This window comes from Orbicella franksi, chromosome 9 (genome assembly GCF_964199315.1).
Source record: "Orbicella franksi chromosome 9, jaOrbFran1.1, whole genome shotgun sequence".
Classification (NCBI taxonomy): Eukaryota; Metazoa; Cnidaria; class Anthozoa; order Scleractinia; family Merulinidae; genus Orbicella; species Orbicella franksi.
In genome coordinates, this window is record NC_138153.1 from 28,286,534 (window position 1) to 28,304,572 (window position 18,039).

The following is an 18,039-nucleotide window of genomic DNA, read 5'->3' on the forward strand; positions in this document are numbered from 1 at the left end:
ACAGTTCAGAGAGTGAGAAATATTTCCCATCATTGCTGCGTTCAATTATGTGATGTTTATACACTTTGTAATGCTTGAACGCGAGCACAAGTGAAATAGAACGAGGGGTCTTGTTTCAGTCTCCCCTAGTCATAAGCCCTTAGTCCCCCCCCATGATTTAAGCCAGGTCTGAACTAAAGCTCTCCCCACCCCCGTCCCGGATAAAGGCAACCCTCCTCCAACACACTCAAACAAGATTAAAACCAAATGCTGTGTAAACTCTTCATAGTGTAAAAAAGTTGTGTGAATGTTGGTTTACAGGGGTTTCATTAAGGGCTGGGCATGGGGCAAACTAACCGGCTGTGAGAACGATTTTCCTCACCTGGTTTGACCAGCTAGCGGAAAGTTTTTCTTATAAAGAAGTTCAGTTCAAACAGTTTCGCCCACCTGTCAAAACCTGCCACCCTCCTGCTAAAACCCCTGGGTTTAGTCAGATCATCTCAATCAGTGCTTTCTAGCTTGTTTCAGTTGCTTCAGCTTGAATCAATTGTTATCCTCCCATGCTTTAGTTACCTTTGGTTATTCATGGAGCCGATTTTAGCCAAAGCAGATAATTACAGCTTCCTCAAAAAACTGGTAGAAAACGTTAAAGAAACTAAAGATGTCTAGGCACCAGATGACGAAGAAGTGAACAAGGTAAAGTTCAAAGATACGATTAGTCTGAGTGATCAGTTCTGATTTAGAGAAAACTGTCTACAGTTTTGCTAGTAGATCTCTACCAATGTAAGGCCCCGTTCACACTACGCCGTCCACACAAGACGCAGCTTTATTTCTACGGTTAGGCCTACCGTCCAGACTAATCCATCACGAAAACAGAGCTTTTGGAAAACGCCGGCTTTGCGCTTTAGTGTAGATGAAACAACATTTTGAAAAGGGAGCTTTTCGAACACGTTGACATCTCGATAATCATGTGATTTTCCTGACTGAGTTTTCTTCAAACACAAATCTAAAATGACCGGTCAGTGATTGTTGCGTTTTCAGATTTCTCCGGCGTAGTGTGGATGGAAAACATTTGATGCGTTTTCAGAGCGAAAACGGCGTAGTGTGGACAGGGCCTAAGATTTTGCTCCGTTAAAGAGCCATGACATCGTAAAAATAACTTACGTATCATGACACAAGCATTATCGTTCCCAGAGTTTTCATTCCCCTTGACTAGCAGTCGGGAAGTGGGTGGAAAGATTCAATTAGATGTCGGAAAATATCGATCTTCCCGGTTGAATTGCGCATGCCAGGCTGACAAAACGGGGCTCAATCAAGTCCCTGATGTTTTACTTCCGACCACCTTTATTGTTTTTAATACTGATCAAAATCGATGATCCTGTGACGGAACTCTCGAGAGTCGCTTGTTCCGTCAAGCTTTAGCCTGCGAACAGGCTCCTGGCGAGGACGGAAAAAAAATTCGGCGAGCGCGAAACAGAAGAATTCGGAGAGCAAAGCGATCGGGGCGGGGATCCTCGCTTCGTTCGGGCTCACCGGGAGCCTGTTCGCAGGCTAGTCAAGCTTACGCAGTTTAAGTAGCAAGGGCTCGAGGTACGAGGAAATACCTTCAGAAGGATGGTGTTACTTTTATGAAGTTATATTTGGTAGTTTTGCTTTTGTTGTTGTTGTTGTTGTTGTTGTTATTATTATTGTTCTGTTTAATCTCTGTTACTGTCGTCGTATTTTCAAACAGAATCTTTACACCGTTTGTGATCTGACTCTGGGACTTCTCACAAACAAGGTACTGATTATTACACTTTGTACTGGCAAGTCAGTGTCCTTATACCATTTAATTGGCTGTCACGCAGTACTCTGTTCAATGTTGTGGTCCGTTGCGTGAGAAGCTATGACAAAAATTTGGTTCATTCCTGTTGCTGTGGTAATTCATTGTGACATTTTCACTAATCTTTAACATTTCAGCTCCTGTAGGTTCATAACTTCGTGTTAAAAGAATTTCCAGGCAACCCTGTTTTACCTAAAAGGTTCTTTGTTCCTTCAGAGGTCAGAATTTGTGGAACTTTGGTGTTCTTTTCTGTTGCTGTAACAACTTTGTTTTAACATGCAATTTTTTGCAGCAACATAATTGAACATTTTAGAAGGGCATCATTTCACGACACTTGATATTGCGATTTTGTAACATTTGTTGTCGCCAAAAGATCATCTAGTAAGATCTGCGTGCATGAAAAGTCCTTTGCAGTGATATTTATTTGACAAAAAGGAACAAACTCTTTGAGTGGAATGTTAGTGCTTACAGTGCTACGCGCCCTAACGTTGCCACCTATGAAAGTTTTTGATTAATTTTTGACAATTCTGTGACATCTTTTTGACAACTTCCGATGGCTTCCATTTCAAATGGCCAATCAAACTGCGACAACTCTCCGCTGGTTTCAAACGTTCGCAGGTTGTGACTTCTGAAATTCTCATGAGTGTGAAGATGAATTAAACACTTAAACATCTCCGCCCTCGACAGTTCCCATATTTTGATTGGCGGGTTCAAACAGAAGCCAGCAAAAAGTTTTCAGAAAGTTTTAAAACATGTCAATATTGAATCAAAAACTATCTCATGTATCAACGGTACGGTGAGTAGCACTGTAACCAGTCCACTTCAAACGATCTACAATTCATTTCTCCTCACAACATCCAAACCATATCAAGCGGACAGGTGAGGAGAATAACGAAACTGATCATCAACTGGCCTGGAGATATTGTTTCGAAGTACGAAGCAGTTGCCAGCAAAAAAAAAAACATTAACCGAACTTAGACAAAAACAGTTGCGTTGTACATTATTGAAAATCGCTTTCATTTCACTTATTAATTTTTTTTACTTTCATGAAATTGCTTTGATGCTTTCTCTCACCTCTAAGAGTGCACAGACTCTGAGAAGCTCTTCTTATGTCCTTCAAGTGTTAAAGTATCGTCTAATTGTAATTTCTAGGTAGGTAGTCCTAACTCCAAGAGTTATCTGCCAAAGGGATTTCAGTTTACCTCTTCAAAGGTAAGACCTGTGAAAACTTATAACTGTTTTTTTTTTTCTTTTTTTCTTTTTTTTTTTTCATAATTAACTTTTGGGAGAAGGGAAGCGTGGGGCAAGTTTACCGGCCGCGTCTATGCTGTAGAACTCTGTGGGAACGCTTTGAGACTAAGAACTCAAGAAAATGTGCTCGATTTACCATTTTTCAGTCCCCCCCACCTGAACCTACTCCCTCTGCCCCATAGTTGTTTTCCTGTAGTCTCCACTCTACTGTACCTTGTAGTTTATTGTGATTTGTATCTTAGGGACCGAGGAAAGGAGGAGCGGCAGAATCGAAGTCAACACCTTCGAAGACATCGTCAAGAACTTCTGCAAAGAGTGATAAGAAAACTCAAGGAAAGGCACAAAACAAGTAAGGGAAACTAGGAAACTGGTGTTATTGTGGCATTTAACTGGTACGAGCTGTTTCATTCTTTCAGGGCATCGGTAAACAATGTTTGTTGAAATATCTCTCTTGCCAAGAGTAGACTTACAGTATAAGAGGAAATTGGTTTCTTCCTTGTGTACAAACTCATATTTGTTTTTGATTAGATTAAATATCTGCTGTAATATGGGCTAATCATTACACCAAAATAGCCAAAAATGTTGCTTCATTAGCCCACATGCAAGACAAGTTACTCTCTCAGAGTACTTGATGACCTCTCTACCCAGGATTATATATGATTGCCTTTGAATTGTTTGAGCAATCTGGCAAATAGCCTCCTACCGTACGCAGACGCTGTTTGGGATCGTCACGTAATCGTCCTCCCCAATCTTCGTGGGGAGGGAACGCTTGACGAGCCCTAAGAGCGTCTGGTTGGGAGGCTACGTAGTGGGGCTACCTGGCAAAATACTTGGAGTAAGATGCAGTGGGCTGACACCCCATCTTGCAAGGGGGAGGGGAGTATTAACACTGCTGATGTTTTATGTTGCACAAACTGGAAATAAGCTGGGGCGATAACCTATTAATTGTTCAGCCATAGAGCTTTTAACATCTTTAGTTACTACTACGAGTCTACATACGGAAATGCAAGTTGCTTGTGTTTAAGTTACGTGCGCGTAGCAAGGTCTTGCTATGTTTCTTAGAAAAACTAGATTTGTTGCTATCGTTGTTGCTTTTTAGAAGCTCAAAAACTGCTAGGAATGCTTTCAAGGAGAAAGTAAAAGAAATCCACGCAGAAATAAACGAATCGTCCTCCGAGACTGCAGAAAGTGAGTTTGCTAGTCCGGCTGATGAGCAGCCATCTCCAAGGTGAGAAGAACGAGCATGCACTTATTGTACAATCAGGTTACGTTACCACAAGTGGAGCAGACAACTTTGTCACTCTGTACAGACTAACCCAAAACAACAGCCAGCCTAGCATGAATAAAGAGAAAAGAGGGCAGGCTATTACAATTCAGGAGAACGTGGATACGTGTGTTCACAACTGTGGAACCTTCACTAACGGCGACCACTTTTTTGGTCCCGGCGGACGGTTCATACATTCACTCTTATTATAATCTACCACGGCCACCTCTCCACAACGGCAAGAGCCACTAGAAGTCGTCCCAACTGCTGAAATAGCCTCTCGAAAGCGGCCAGGTAATCAACGACTGACGAGTGGTGTATACAAAACCCCATGTTTTGTTGTTAAGGGTCACGAAACATGATCCATACCGCGCGTCGTTGGTCTTTGTGTCTGTTTGGTTTTTTATTATTGATATATTTTCATTGCGTTACGTATTGATATGCCCCAGTAAGCATTTTTTAATGGTAATAGTGTTGCAGTCCCGAAAAAACAACCGTGTTATATTACATCCCTACCTCGTGATAGCGACCACGTCTCTATAACGGCCACCTCCTTCTGTCCTCAAGTTGGTCGTTGAGGGGTAGTTTGACTGTACGCATTAACGTTTCACACACGTAACTAATGTTACTAACTTAGTTCATTCAGAGGGTTACTTTTACCGCTTTTCTTTAGAAAAAGAGGGAGACCCCCTAAATCGTCTGAAAAATCCGCTTCAAAGAAATCAAGAAAGGAATCACTAAGTGATTAAAAGATACTAAGTGTGAGGACAAGAAGTCAGGCAAGGAACTGAACTCAGCAAAGAAACGTAAAGATAAAGAACCTCAAGCAAAGAAGGCACCATCACCTTCGAAAAGTCTTGAGAAGCGCTCACCCTTTGTGTCAGCGGAGAAGTTGTCTTCGGTTACCAAGTCCTCGCCAAGGTGAGTGTATTTTGAAAGTGTGGTGCCGCATTGTCGACCTAGCGATTTTTTACAGGACGGAGGGTGGTTGATGAACAAAATTATTGTATGGTTTTGGTGTTTTTGGATGAATACTCTTAGTCGTTTTGTGCTAGGGTAACTGGGATAAGTTCGAGCGATATGAACCCCTTTGGGTCTCATTCCAGCTTCATTGTGTTTCTGCTTTAATAGTTATGCGACTGTCACTTACCTTAGCATTGAGCTCTTAGAGAACAAGGCAATTTCTTCCGATTTTGAAACCGCCCGTACTTAAGGTGTTTCGTATTTCATGCCTTCTGGGTGTGTTCAGAGATTTTGATGTTTTATTATTATAACTTGTTTTGTGTTCACTTCGTAATATTCAATACAGTATTTTAATGTTTACCAAAAAAATGTTTCACATTCAAACTCACTTCAAAATACAAGTCCGACCAGTTTTTAAGCGCTAAATTTCTCGAAATAACCGTACTTTAAAAATAAGCCCCTCAAACATCAGACAACGATAAACTCAATGCTTATCAAAGGACTTACGAGGTAAGGCACAGCACAGAACCACACGCTTTACGTTTTCTTTGCTACGTCCATCAGATATGTCATGTTTATTCTTCTCTAACAAACAGTCCCCGAAAAGCGCGGGCAATAAGAAGACTGGGTTCCGAATTAGACAATCTGCCAGAAGATGAGCCCGCGCCGGACAGCGGTACCTCCAGTTTGGAGTCGCCCAAGAAACCTCTCAGTGCAAGGTAATCATAAACAGACACTCTGATTGGTAGAGATGTTATTGAGCAGCATGACGTCACCCTGACGTCATCATAAATACTCTTTTTCTTTCGCCATCATAGCTTAACAAGAAATAACACACATGTAAGTAAGTAACGCATGGTAAATAGTGTAAATAGTCGACTAAAAATATTGTATTGTATTGTGTTGTATTGTAAGTAGAGTAAGTATTGTGCCGTTTTGTTGTAAGTAGCTTAAGTACAATGTAAGTAATTATGTGTTTTTGCAATTAAATAAATAAATAAATAAAAAAGAAATAACACACAAACTGTGATGATAAACGTGACAATAAAACAAAAATAAAACTGTGTCGTTTAACTTGACTTTTCGTATATTTCGACATTCATACTCAGAAGTGACCGTTTGGAATAGTTTTTTAAATTTTAAATTTAAGATAAGTAACTAATTCACAAGAACAGTGATAAGGCTTTTCGCGCCTAACATTATCATTTAGGGTATCAGCTTTCTGACTGGTGGATTTTAAGCAATTCAGAATTTTTTCGGGAACCAAAGTTTGTTTTTCAAATTACTTCGTTCACACTTTGTTTCTTACATCGTTCAATTTTGCAACATTACTGAAAGAAGGCGTTCAGTTTTAAGAGTGAAATAAGTATTTTAGTTTTTAGGCATGGCCTCAGAATCACAAGTATTTTCATCACATTTCTGCCAAAACTTCCCGCTCCAAGTTTAATTTCGCCTTCTTTTTAAGTCCTGTGTGTGATCATGGAAGATGCAGTGACCAATGATTTTGAGATGTAATGTCAAAGAAATAACTTTCTTTCATGATTTCTTCAGTTATATGACTCAATGATTTGATAACTGTTTGCTTTCCTCTCCCATATCCAGACAAATTTCAAACCAGAGTCCCAAAACCAAATCAGGAGGCCAAGTCAATGGAATAGTATGTATTGCTAGTTGATATCTGAGTGTTTATTGTTAGTAAGTCACATAACCTTCCTCGTTACCTGTTTCATCTGTGTTGCTCTTTCCTTAATCTTACAGTTAAAATATTCTTTGCTGATACAATATTTATCAATACATTCGTTGTCGAAAATGCTAGACCTAAATTACCACTATCGGGGCTGTCATTAAGGGCCATAACCCGTAACACCTGGTACGGCTCAGTATGCTTGATTTTTCCTTAATGTTACGGATGAAATTGCCTGTTGTTGAAAGAATTCATCCACAAAGAAACAAGTTTGCTACGGGTGTGGAGAACAAAGCTAGAGGCGACTCAAAACTTAATCACAGCCCTGCACTTAATCAAGGTTCTTATTTGTGTCTTTTCAAATCGTTCCCTGAGAAAATTACTTCATGGTGACTGGTTGAGAGCAGGAATATTTATGGTTAAGTTTTAATTTGCACTAATGCTTTGTTTGTGTTTCCAGGCGGACAAAAGTCCCAGTAAGCTGAAAAGAAAGGTTAGTTTCCTCTTTCTGAGAATTGTCCTGTAGCAAATCATGCGTTTTCGTTGTTTCTGCAGCAGCTCTCAATGCCTTCATGTTGACAAAGGTCTGTGGTTTTGTTTTTACAGAAAGATACCGCTGAATCAAAACCTAGTCCAGGGAAAAAGAGTAAAGTGTCGGCTGCGTCGCCAACGAAACGAAAAGAGCCAGCATTGGTTGTACGTATTTCCGACGACACTACGTCAGCATATATATTCTCTGTACTCGTGTGCATTTATTTCTTATGGTACCACTTGGGAGAATTTATGTATAAACCCTTTTGGTCTGAAGTAGATTACAATTAACTAAAAGATTTTGATTGAATATGAGGACAATTAACGAGTTCAAGAAATCTCATCAATTGTATTGTTCTATATTGTATTTTATTGTATTGCATTGCATTGCATTGCATTGCATTGCATTGCATTGCATTGCATTGTATTGTATTGCATTGCATTGCATTGTATTGTATGGTATTGTATTGTATTTGGTTTTATTTGTGCTGGTATTTACAAGAGGGCATTTCACTTGGTTCATGTGAAAATGACAGTTTTCCAATGTTATTTTTGTTTTTGTTGTTTTGATGTTATTTTGTAGTTCTTCAGTGTTTTCGTTTCCTTGCTGTTGCCTTGCTGTTTTTGTTTCTTCTCTGCTTGTCGGTTATTGTTGTTTGATCACTGTTGGCGTCTTCTTGTTGTTGTTCTCATTCTTGTCTTCTGGGTGCCTAAAACTGGGGTCCGTGGCATGGTTGTGAACGCATGACTCCACTGTATTGTAACAAACTTGTATAGCAAATTTCCAGGAGGCCTAAGTTTAGGCTCTTCTCTGGAGTCCGGTCTGCTTTCCTCCCCGAGAAGTGAATTCGGGGATATGCGCGTGGGCTCCTTTCCCGAACAGGGGCTGGTAATCTAGTCTAATCTTCTTTTATTGTTTTGCTCTTCATTCTGATTTAGGTGAAAAGGAAGGGCAGCAAGAGAAGATAAAACAGAGAATGATAATGATAATGAAAGAGTCACTGTACATAGAAACCAAGAATTCAAATCCTTACGTTAGACTCCAAGCCACTAATATTGCTGTTGTACATAGCTGTGCCTCTTGTGAGCGCTCTACTTCAAGTTAGCGCTCAGAATGAAGTCTGACGTGTTGCATCCTGGGAACTGGTTTCTGGCCGTCTTTACTTCCTTGACGGTCCTCTCTGACTCAATTGAGCCCGTTGCCGTTCCCAACGGCGTTGCTACGAGACACGACGACTTCTCGCTAAATGAAGGTGATGTGAAGGTCGCGCTGCCGTCTTCGGGACGAATTCGTAAGGAACTTTCATTGGTCCACTGGAGTCGGGAATCTTCAGTACTCTTGACAATGCGACCTCTCGTGTGGACAATACATCCATATAGGAAATAATCGAGTCTGCAAAATATCTCCGAACTAACATGCAGGAAAGCCGAGTTGTAGCAGAAGCAAGTAAAGGGAAAAGACGGTTGACGAACTGGAGGGGATACAGGGATACAGAGGAGGGAGACGAGGGTTACTGGGGTAAGGGGGGAGGGTGTAGATACGAAGGGGAACTGAACTGACGCTCTCGTCCATCCTTGTAGTTTTAATTTTTGCATTGTTGCTGCTGCCAGTTAAAACTCTCGTTTTAGGAGATTTCTAAGTATTGGCGTACACAATTTAACACATCACGGGCTTTAAACTATTTGATGGGATGCATCCCGTCTGAATTATCAAGTATTTCATGTTAGCTTCAGCTGGCCAGTGAGCTGAAACATACTTTAGAGATTTAGTAACTAGGTTGTGCTTTATTTAAGCGTGTAAGCTTTTTGGAAAAAATTACGTTCTGTTCGTGAAAGGGGCAAGGTCACCAGTGGTAAGGGAAAGGGCTTTTTGACGTGTTATGAATAGGCCATTTCCAGGTTGCCTCTGTGTCAAGACGAGTCTAAGTGCGAAACCATTCATATGAGAATGATTTCCGCCCACAGGTTCATTTCAAGCAAATCAAATTGAAACAGGCACAAGGGAACTCGCAAATGACCTATTCTCAGTATTCTGATTGGCTGCACCTCTGTAAGCTCGGCTAGACTAGGATAAGTAAGAGTAACTGGCGACCAGTTAATTCCGCAACTTTAGAATGGGTCCTTAGAAATTTCCAGTATGTTTTCACCAGCGTTGTCAAGATTTTCGCGCGTTAAGAATTATCGGTAAATCTACCAGTGACCCTGTTTTGTTTCCTGGGGAGGACTGGATTGGTCACTCAATTGATTTCGCTCTAACCTACTAATGAGAAACGAGGAATTTGGTTCTCAATACACCCCATTGTTCTGGCCAGTTGGCTTTGATCTAGCAAAACGTGACCTTTCCCCTTTAACGAGATGATAAAGTAAAACTTATCGGACATAGAAGGAAAGATTTTATCCTTGCTGGAAAAACAAAATTATTGCACAGTTCCACTGCCTTAGGTTTGGCTTAGTTTTGGTGTGAACTAAGTTTTATCTTAGCTAATTTTTTGATTCTTACTCATATTTATGCAGTTTGTCAACTATTACTGAATTACAAGCAACGACATTATAAATAAACGAACTATTAACTCATTCGTTGTTACTTTGTCGAGAAGCGGGCACGACAGCAAACGCAAGCAGTGCAGTGAACCAATCAGAAACTCCATACAAACCGTTGAAGGCACCTTTCCCGCGCCTTTTTCTGATTGGCTTTAATTACCCACTTTAACAGGAGTCCAATAGGCCCAATCATGGTTTTCGACACCATCTTGACCAGTAGGCCAAGGGTCAGAACAGCGTTTGTATGGGAATACGATGGCAAATAACTTTTTCAAAAATAGGTCTGCGATGCGTATTCTGGTCTTATGCCTAGTTTTATTCCATTCGGTTGGAAGTATCTGGGAGTTGAATTGCTACACGTGAGAAGGCAACCACTGGGAAGAGAAAAAGGCTGCCAAAGGCTGCGTCACGGCCACCGCGCCCTCTTACGCGTCGGGGCTTTGCATTCGCCCCGACGGCGCAGTATATGTGTCGAACTAGGTGAATTATCTAACAGATTCTTTTTTTCAACATATACAAGTCGTTACAACTTTTGAGAAATTTATTGCAGAATACTGTTTATACTTTATCCTCTAATGATAATTAGCTCTTAGTCCCTATGGGGCAACACAACAACAATCTCTCCTCATTTAGCCCTATTTTGTGCATTAAAACTTGGAGCGTGGCGTATGCTTATTACGTTTTTCCGCTCTGAATCTTTGGGCCGGAGATGTTTTCAAGCTCATTTAACAACAAAGAAGGCTCGTATATGGTAGGCAAATTAAAGGTAGATTTTCAAGGTTCGACGCATGCCCAAGCTTTCGCGTGAGAATAAACTTCTGTTAGTTTCCTTCGCTTTTCTTCTTTCGTTTGTTTGTTCAGTTCACTGCATCCAATAAGCCAGTGACAAAAAAGCCACAAAAATCAAAGCTGTTACAACTTGTAAAATATTTTGACAAAATGGCTCACAGAGGGCCTGTCCGGGAGTCGAACCCAGGACCTCTCGCACCCAAAGCGAGAATCATGCCACTAGACCAACAGGCCAAACGTGTAGTAAAATGTTTAGACAACTTTTTTATTCTGCTACTCCCTTGAATCAGCTGGCGTTAACACCTGTTCTGTGTTGGCTTGTAGTTGCCAGTCCAACTCTGTATATTAACGGAGTTTTCCCCGTCACTTCAGAAAAGCAATTCTGACTCGGCACTCACACGAGACATTCAATGTGAATAGTTTATTGAGGTTGCGGCAGTCAGTCATCTGATGCAGATGTAGTCCGTCTATAGTAAGATAATCTATATCAGAAAAATTACAACTAGTGGTTCTAACAATCAGAACCTGTGCTACGCCAGATACGAAAAATAATTAAAAACGCACCCTTAAGATGTGGCCAAAAATAAGTGGAAACGTATTCCTCATCTAATGAAGCATTACGAGACCCCGAGGAAAGAGTACAAAAATCAATAACGTAGAACATTTGCAATTATACACACAAGCTGTTAAAACAGAAGCTTAATAAGAAATATGGACGATCACAAAGACTGACTGACCTGGAATGGCCTAACTCTCCCGCCAAAAGCCTAAATAGTCCCAAGACACCCCACGAGCCTCTCTGTCATGCCATCAGAATAATAAAAATTTCTGACTAATTCGTCCCTCAATCTTCAGAAATTACATATTCCAAGAGCGCAAATGAACTTGTTACTCTCTCGGTGTAAGCTACAAGATGAAAAAAAGAAAAAAAAAACATGTACGGTTTGATTGACAGACGTCACATGATCATGAATATCAACAAGTGAATTGCTTAATCAACATTTTTTTCATTAACAGGAACAGTTGGGATCGATTGGTCACATGTCTGTAAAAAATGAAAACAGTGTTGTCCCTCCTGATCAGAACAAAAAAAAAATAGCCAAACAGAAAAACAGACAAAGAAAGAAAGCCGTTAGCCCTATAATGCATGAAGAAACACTCTTCTTAATTTTAACAACAATGCTATCATGCAGTTTCTTTCTCGAATCCATGAACTCTCTCTGATTAAAGGAGTATGTTAAACATCTTTCATGAGATGCTCCAGCGGAACTTTCTTACGATAATTCGATCGAAAATCATTCACGGTTACTTGCAGGGAAAAAAAGAAAATCAACCTTTACATAATCATATCATGTTGAACCATCTTAGTATTCCTTGGAATTATCAAGCGTGAAAGTGGATAGGTGACTAACTTAGTACTATTAACAATAATTTTCTCATAGCAGAGGAGTTATGATTCTTTTTAAACCACGGCTTGACATAAACATTGAAAAAATTGCCTCAGATGATCACGGGAGATATATTTTAGCAGAGATTGTTATTGATAATACTAAAGTTGTACTGGTTAATGTTTATGCACCAAACGATCCAAACCAACAGGTTGTATTCCTAAGGGGGCTTTCAAATAATATCCTCGGTAAATATGGAAATGAAAATCTTGTGTTGGGGGGCGATTTTAATTGCGTAATCGGCACTTTAGACAAAAGAGGTGGCAAACCTGTTGACATTAGAAAAGCATCGACTATTGAACTCAAGGCTTTGATTAAAACGCATAATCTGCTCGATACCTGGCGCTACAAAAACCCGGGCTCATTTGGCCCTACGTGGGCGAACCCCTCGATGAAAATACAATGTAGACTAGATCACCTCTTCATTTCAAATCAACTGAGTAATCGAATTTGCGAGAGCAAAATAATTCCAAATATTTATTCTGACCACTCTGCAGTCCTGCTCTCTATATCTTTCACCGAACACGAACCCCCTCGTGGGCCAGGCTTCTGGAAATTTAACAACTCGTTGTTGTCGGACACGAAATATGTAGAATTATTGAATTTCTTAATTCCAGAGTTCGCCAAAAAGCATCAGAGAACTGAGGACAAGGGTTTGTTCTGGGAAATGATTAAAATGGAAATCAGAGCATTCACAATAAAATTTTCGAAAAAAAAAGCAAAAAGCAAGCGTGACGAAGAGTCTGCCCTTTTGTCGGAGATGATCAGGCTGCAGTGCAAGCTCCAGACAGCGTACAGCGATTCCCTAAGGAGCGAAATAGAAAGAGTAAAAACCAAGCTTTCAAAAATAGCAAGCGTTAAGACGCGTGGCACGATTATACGAAGCAGAGCGCGCTGGTATGAACATGGCGAGAAAAACAGTATTTCTGCAATTTAGAAAAAACAAACCAAAGGAAAAAACATATAACGGCCTTAAAAGTCAATGATCACGCAAAATTAACCGACCCGAGGGAGATTCTTGAAGAGGAAGAGCGCTTTTTTAAACAGATATATACATCAAAAAACACGAATCCGAACGGCTCGGAGTTTATCGAATTCTTTAATACGGAAAATGTATTGTCAGAAGAAACTGCAAAAATTTGCGAAGGCATTATGTCTATCGATGAATGTAAACGAGCGCTTATGAAGATGGAAAGCAATAAAACACCAGGTACAGATGGCCTCACTTCAGAGTTCTATCGCTTTTTTTGGAACGCTGTTGGTAAATTCATGGTGGAAAGTTTTAATTATGCATTTCAACACGGATCACTTTCTATCTCTCAACGACAAGGTATTATCTCTTTAATCCCAAAAAAGAACAAGAACGCGGAATATTTAACAAATTGGAGACCAGTTTCGCTACTTAATGTTGACTACAAAATTGCGACCAAAACTATCGCTCTTCGCTTGGAAAAGATCTTGCCAAGCGTAATACATCCTTGTCAGTCCGGCTACGTAAAAAGTAGATTCATTGGAGAAAGTATCAGACTAATAGCAGACACAATGGACTTCACTAAAATTAAAAATATACCAGGTATAGCTGTTTTCTTAGATTTCGAGAAAGCTTTTGATTCAATTGAATGGAATTTTATCCAAAAATGCCTTGAATCTTTCAACTTTGGACCAAATCTCCGGCAATGGGTCAGCGTGTTCTATAAAGACATCTCTAGTTGTGTCATTAACAATGGTGTTGCCTCTAAACACTTCTACTTAGAACGCGGTGTCCGTCAGGGTTGTCCCCTTTCAGGCATACTCTTTGTTATCGCTATGGAGCTTCTTGCCCAAAGTATAAAACGGTCAAAAGACATCAAGGGCATACATATCCAGGGAAATGAAGAGGTCAAGCTCACACAGTATGCTGACGACACAACTGCCCTTCTTGCTGATGTCCAGTCAGTTTCTAATTTATTTTACTTACTCTCTCTGTTTGAAAAATGCTCTGGCCTAAAAATAAATCAGGCAAAATCAGAAATGCTATGGCTTGGCTCCATGCGCCATAGGAAAGACGCAATTTGCAACCTCCAAATCAGCGATGATCCCGTTTACACGCTCGGTGTGCATTTTACCTATAATATTGAATTGTCTCATAAGAAAAATTTCTTTGAAAAATTAGGATCCCTAAAGAAAACCTTAAGTGTCTGGTCCCGAAGAGACTTATCTATATACGGTAGAATAAATATTGTTAAAACGTTGGCCCTTTCCAAACTTGTATTCATCTCCAGTGTTATGGAGACTCCAAAAAACTTTGCAACAGAGGTCAATAAAATAGTGTTCGATTTTATCTGGAAGCAAAAACCCGCCAAAATAAAAAAGACAACCCTCATCAAGAAGAAATCGGATGGCGGTCTTGGCATGAAAGATTTTGTACTTTTCGATAAGGCTTTGAAACTAACTTGGGTAAAACGGCTGTGCTCAGACTCAGATGCACCGTGGAAGTATATTCCAAAATCGTTTCTCTCTACTGTCGGCGGTACTGAGATCTTTCAATGTAATTATGACTACAACTTTCTTGATCTTAATGGCCATCTTCCTGAATTTTACAAACAAATTATTCATCATTGGCAAGAAATCGTGTCTACGACACCTCACAGCAAGACCGAGATACTGTCTCAGACAATCTGGAACAACAAATTCATTACGATTGACAAAAAAATGGTATATCTACCTCATTGGCACCGAGCAGGTATAAAGCAAATTTCAGACCTTTTTGACGAGCGTGAAAATTGCTTCCTGCCTTTCCTTTCCTTGCGCAATAAATACATGCTAAATTGCAACTTTTTACAATATTATAGTCTTTTATCTGCGATCCCTCAAAGTTGGAAGAAGCTCCTTCACGTTAATTCTGGCGATTCTACTACACCTCCGCCGCCAATCTGTAATATAACGTGCAAGATGTTATACGACAAACTGTTAACCTTAGAAAATCTTCAACCTCCCACTTCAGAAAAAAAACTCTTATCATACGGCATCGCAAAAGAGAATCTAAATAAAATTTATCTTCTGCCTTTCACAGCCACAAAAGAAGTTAAATTGGCAATGTTTCAGCACAAAATTATACACAACATTTTAGCCACGAACAGTATATTATACAAAATGAACAAGGTTGCCTCCCCATTCTGCCCTTTCTGTCCCTCTGATAGTCAAAACATACGTCATTTGTTTATTAGCTGTCCGCAAGCGTCTTCCTTTTGGTATAAGTTCCAAAGTTGGTATTCTACTGTAAGTAACGCGAGTTTACTTCTCTCCGAGCCAGAGGTATTATTTGGAATTACTCGTCCTTGTACTCACCGTTTGACCCTCAACCACCTCATAATACTAGGCAAATATTTTCTTTATATCAACGCTCTAAATAATACTATGTTCGTTTTCAGCGACTTCATCTCATTAGTGCAGGATAAAATCGAGATAGAAAAATATATTGCTGCAACGTCGAATGGCGAAAGGGAATTTCAACAGAAGTGGAAATTCCTTCTCACCATTTAAGGCGTTTCCCGTAGTAATTAGTTGCAAGGTCTTTGTTTCTCTTTTTTTTGTTTGTTTTGTTGTTGTTGTTGTTTTTTTGTATAATTAAGTAATTACATTGTCATAATAAGCAATCAATGTGTATTGTAAGTAAGTAACGTAATGCCAAGTATTGTAAATAGGTGTTTTTTTTTTATGTATTGTAAGTGACGTTTGTAAGACGGTAAAAGCATTAGAAATAATAATAATAATAATAATAATAATAATGATGATGATGATAACAATAATGTAGTGTATTGTAAGTAGGTTAGTTATTGTTGTGAGTAGAGTAAGGCAATGTAAGTAATTGTGTGTTTAGCAATAAAAAAAAAAAAACAAAAAAAAAAAACAATAATTTTTACTACGCTTTTGTTATTTTTGAAAAATAATAAATAAATAGATAAATAAACAATAGAACAGGTTGTTATCTGATGTAAGGCGCCGTAGCTCAGTTGGTTAGAGCGCCTGTCTAGTAAACAGGAGGTCATGGGTTCAAATCACATCGGTGCCTTATAGATGTCGCACTTTTTAATTCTCATTACTTTTGAAAATTGCTCATCGAAGCTTTACATGTTGTACGACTGGGATTTTTTTGGTTGTGTTATGCAATGGATTTACTGTTAAGGTCTACGAAGGGGTCGACTGATAAATTTAACGAAGTATATAAAACGTAATGTGCGAATGTCTCCTTCATTGACCGAACTTGATTTATCGTCGTTTCCGTAGTGTAGTGGTTATCACGTCCGCCTCACACGCGGGAGGGCGCCGGTTCGAGCCCGGCCGGAGATGTTCTTTTTCATTTCTTTATTTGACTTCTGCAGTTTTTTTTAGGGTTTTAGGTTTGCAGAGCGCAAATAAATTTGTTGCTTTCTCGGTGCAAACTACGAGATGAAAAAGAAAAGAAAAAAAGAAAAGAAAAAAAAACATGCACGTCTTGATTGATAGACGTCACACGATCATGAATATCAAGAAGTGAATTGCTTAATCACCCTTTTTTCATCAACAGGAACAGGAACAATCAGAACACAAAAATAGCCAAACAGAAAAACAGACAAAGAAACAAAGCGATTACCCCTATAATGACAAAACACACTTCTTAATTTTAACAACAATGCTATCATGCAGTTTCTTTCTCAAATCAATGAACTCTCTCTGATTAAAGGAGTATGTTAAACATCTTTCATGAGGTGCTCCATATTGCTCCAGTGATTTGGTTAAACGTCGGTTCACAAACTGCTCTTTATTAAAATTCTTTAAAAACTCTATGAACACCGTGAGAACTAAAATAAAAGATACAAATAAACTACAAATTAGCTTGCGAAAATAACAGGATATAAATACATTTCACATGCTTCGAAAGTTACAAAAGTGAGAGGAGAAAACTTAAGATCGATTTACAAATAACGGTAAAACGATGGCGTATACAACTTGACTTTATCTAAAAGCTTAAGGTCATTCCACTGAAATAGAACCTGCCCTGAGATTTTTGTCAAACTTTGCCTATTGTTTGTTCATATTATAGGAACTTAAATTTTGAAATAAAAATGAGGGGTCCCCGTGTTCGTTTAGGAGCAACAGCACCTCGTTTATACCCATATTAATCAAAACTATAACAAAATTCTCGAACGTGATTGGCTATCAGCAGCCGGATTTGAGCATTAAGGCGGCCGAACACAGTTTTGATACCTGTGTTTCAATCTCCTTTTTCTCTAAGACCCTTGATCCTTTGGTGGCCAAAACTGGCAACACGCAAGTTAATAATACAACTTCGGATTTTTGATAGCTAGGCTGACGTATGTGCCGTTGCCATGGCAACATGAATAAATATATACAGGCCTTTTAAAATCGGTTTTGTTTGTTTGCAGAAAATCTAGTCGTTAAATTTTCTTTTTCATTTGCATGCAACAAGATCGTAACAATGCTCACAAGTTAGCACTATTTTAATAATAGTTTAACAGAGGGATCTTTAATTATCACTTGTAGAAGTTGAACTGGAATATCTAGAATCTCCTCTGTCAATTTTTGATTTTTTTTTTCCATATTCTAGTTACTTGTTTTCTAAAGTATTTTCGTGCCAATTTTCGTAAAATTCTAACGAGTGGTTCTCGAGAAATAGGCGTATTTCCAAGAAAGCTATTCCGCATTCAATCGCAATTTTTTGTCTTACTACGCATGCGCTGCGTTTAACTGGGTTCTTTCGGTAAAAATGAAAATCTGAGAATTGCTG

At 39.2% G+C, this 18,039-nt stretch overlaps 1 protein-coding gene and 3 non-coding genes across 4 annotated transcripts in view; 3 read left to right on the forward strand and 1 right to left on the reverse strand.

Moving 5' to 3' along the window:
- LOC145496509 (small cysteine-rich protein 6-like) overlaps positions 1-18,039 on the forward strand; it is a 53,923-nt gene that overhangs the window by 17,872 nt on the left and 18,012 nt on the right. The gene's annotated exons all lie outside the window — the stretch shown is intronic.
- On the reverse strand, positions 10,987-11,058 carry Trnap-ugg (transfer RNA proline (anticodon UGG)). Its single transcript has one exon. It is a non-coding gene; the product is annotated as a tRNA-Pro (tRNA).
- Positions 16,250-16,323, forward strand: Trnat-agu (transfer RNA threonine (anticodon AGU)). The gene has a single exon. It is a non-coding gene; the product is annotated as a tRNA-Thr (tRNA).
- Positions 16,529-16,601, forward strand: Trnav-cac (transfer RNA valine (anticodon CAC)). The gene has a single exon. It is a non-coding gene; the product is annotated as a tRNA-Val (tRNA).